The following is a 3,738-nucleotide window of genomic DNA, read 5'->3' as shown; positions in this document are numbered from 1 at the left end:
CATCTCTGATTTAAACATCACACAATGCCAGAATCGTTGCTTACAATTTATGTTTGATTGATATTTAAGAGGTTACATATTACCTATATTATTTTAGTATTTATATGCTAAATCTAACTTGATGAAGAAGTCATCTATTTATAATTGTAAACTAAATCAAACTAATTATAAATTACTAATATATATTGACTAAATATATACGGAGTATATATTAACTAAATATTTTAAAATAAACCTCATCCAAATCTAAATATATATCCTCTAATAACTACTCCGTATAAATCAAAACGTCTTTTTGGCGAAAAAAGGAGGAATTAAAACGTCTACGGCTCTCTGCTGTGGAGAATTAACTTTATATTATTTGGACAGTTAGTTTACTTTTTATCTTTGGTAGATATTTATGTTTAAGAATATCCTAATTCCTAACGACTTCATCATTTACAGTCTGTTTCACACGTTGTCGTAGTTCTAGTTTAACTCTGTCTATCTTATATTTTATTCTCATTCTCATTTAGGCTAAAAAGGAAGAGGGCTAAGACGAATTGCTGTGTTGAAAAATAGGTAAAAACAGGAAAGTCAGTCAAAATGATTTGGGTTAACCTGCTACTATTATTTGTCTTCTATGTTTTTATTTCTACAACAATGATCCATTCTTTGTTAGTAAAACAATTAACCTAGGAGCTTATAAACACTTACTTCGCATGTTAATCTTACCACACACTTAATTGTATAGTATGTTTACCCATTTGGCCAGTTAGAATTAATATAAATGTCAATCAACCCAATTTCACATCAGCTATGACCCTCCTCATTTGAACTTGCTCTACATATTCCATATTTAAATAAGAGAAGGCGTATTATATGGACCAATGTCTATAACATAGCAGAGCCAATGATGCTCTTATGCACCCAACCGAGTGATTGCAAAGAGATTTTTAGACTATTTTAACATTTAGTTATTGTACACATGCACTGGTTTTATTAATTTGTACTCAACTATGTAGGTGCAACCGAATTAGAGCCTTTGCAGGCTGAGGTTTGTACCAGTTTGTACTACACAGGTTTTTTTAGCGTTAAAATTCAGTCTTATCAATGTCATCACACGTGTCTAGTTGTAGGTAAAAAAAGAAGCCAAACCTATTGCCTCAGCAGTTTAAGATATATTCTTTAGTTTATAAGTGATGATTGTCTATTCTTTAATAACGAGTTTAAATGCTATCACAGTGATACTTTTGCATATGCTAAAAGTATCATTTGTGTCACAATAATGTAGTTGATATGATTGTGGCAATGTAAGTATATGGTTGCCATATGTAGTTTTTGAAATGCTCCTATGACATAACGATTTTTTTCTGTTCATCTATTTCACCCAAATAGTTAATAGTGAGAAATTCATTGCATCAACAATGTACCTAAAAGAGAACAGGTTGGAAGTTGGCAATTTTGACCCATTTGCTTATGAATGAGTCCAAGTCCAATTATGATCATCTTTTCTGTAGGACGAGTAAAATGGGACGAATCAAATTATATATTTAAAAAGAGAACATGATAGAAGTTGTCTGAAGCAATTTTTATATCATACAACAACTGAACTTCCGCTGTAATAATATGTTGGGGTGCAAACCTATCCCACATAGGAGGGAGACAAAAACAAATGTATGTATATAAGTCTAAGGGGAAGTCCCTCTAATACCAATTGGTTTTAGAAAAGGATGGACTCTTGGGCTTATATTGCAGGACATTGTGTTTTTCGCTATGCGATCTTACAACTGGTATCAGAGCAAAAGGTTTCGTTAAGGGAACGATGGCGGAAGACGGGAAATTTAGAATCGACCGATTCGATGGGTGAGACTTTGGCTTTTGAAAGATGCAAATTGAAGATTACTTGTATCAAAAGAAGCTACACCAACCCTTGTTAGAGACCAAGCCTGAAAGCATGAACGATGCCGATTGGACGCTTTTGGATCGTCAAGCTTTGGGCGCTATTCGTCTTTCACTTGCTAAGAACGTTGTATACAACGTTGTGAATGAGAAGACGACGTTTGCTTTGCTTGAAAGCACTCTCTAACATGTATGAGAAACCTACCGCTTCTAATAAGGTATTTCTCATGCGTCAATTGTTCAATACAAAGATGAAGGAAGGTACGAGTGCAATGGATCATATCAATGAATTTAATAATATCGTTTCAAGGCTTGAATCGGTAGAGATTAAATTTGATGATGAACTAAAAGCACTAATCTTTCTTTCATCATTACCGGAAAGTTGGTCGGGTACGGTTACCGCGGTTAGTAGCTCTACGGGAACTACTAAGCTAGCGTTTGAAGCAATAAGGGATTTGATTCTTGGTGAAGATACTCGTAGGAGAAACTCGGGGGAATCGACATCCGGTTCTTTGTTAAGTACCGACAACCGTGGTAGAAAATTTGATCACGGTGAGAAGAAGGGTAGAAAGAAGTCTAAGAAGAGGTATCCATCGAAAGATAGAAGTGAAGCTGTTTGTTGGGTTTGCAATCAAAAAGGGCACTTTCAAAGGAATTGTAAAAATGGTCCGGCAAAAGGTGTGAACTTGACCGAGGAAGAAAGTGATGATGCACTTTTATGTAGTGTTGAAAATTCTATGGAGTCTTGGATTTTGGATTCGGGAGCTTCGTTTCATGCTACTCATGTCAAAAGCATGATGAAAAATTTTCGTTCATATCAAGGCAAGGTGAGATTGGCGGATGACAAACAACTCAATATAGACGGCATTGGAGATATTGTATTGAAGACTACTCTTGGCTCTAATTGGACCTTGAAAAACGTAAGGTACATTCCTAAATTAAAAAAGAAACTTATTTCGGTTGGTCAATTAGATGATGAAGGTAACGCGGTTACTTTTGAAAACCGCCAATGGAAGGTGGTTAAGGGTAGTTGTATTGTGGCCCGTGGACATAAAAGGGGAACTCTTTATATGGTTGAAGTGTTTAATGAAGACACGGTGGTTGCTACGGTTAATGTTGAGTCTGAATCAACTCTATGGCACCGAAGACTCGGGCATATGAGTGAGAAGGGTATGAAGATGCTTGTTTCGAGTGGGAGAATTTCAGATTTGAAAAAGGTAGAACTTGGATTTTGCGAACCATGTGTATATGGGAAGCAAAAGAAGGTGACTTTTGGGAAATCGGGGAATGCTCCTAAGTTGGAGAAATTGGAGCTTGTTCATACGGATGTATTTGGTCCAACGAATGTAGAATCACATGGAGGTTCTCGCTATTATGTCACCTTCATTGACGACTCCACTCGAAAGGTATGGGTTTATTTTCTTAAAGCTAAATCCGATGTATTTAATACTTTTGTGAAGTGGAAAGCTATGGTAGAAAATGAGACTAATTTGAAAGTCAAGTGCTTGAAGTCGGATAATGGAGGGGAATATGGTAGTCTTGAGTTTAAAGACCATTGTGCAAAGCTCGGTATTAGAATGTTGAAAATGGTACCGGAGACACCGCAACACAATGGGGTCGCCGAACGTATGAATCGTATGTTAAATGAAAGGGCCAAGAGTATGAGGCTACATGCCGGTTTGCCTAAAATGTTTTGGGCGGATGCGGTTAACACAGCGTCTTATTTGATAAATAGGGGACCCTCAACACTGTTGGGTTTTCGAATTCCCGAGAAAGAATGGCATGGTAAGAAGGTGAGTTATAATCACCTTAGGATCTTTGAGTGTAATGCTTATGTGAAGACCAAAGATGCAGATA

The sequence above is a fragment of the Rutidosis leptorrhynchoides genome, chromosome 6 (genome assembly GCF_046630445.1).
Source record: "Rutidosis leptorrhynchoides isolate AG116_Rl617_1_P2 chromosome 6, CSIRO_AGI_Rlap_v1, whole genome shotgun sequence".
NCBI lineage: Eukaryota > Viridiplantae > Streptophyta > Magnoliopsida > Asterales > Asteraceae > Rutidosis > Rutidosis leptorrhynchoides.
The sequence above is the reverse complement of the archived record's forward strand: the minus strand, read 5'-3'. Positions refer to the sequence as shown.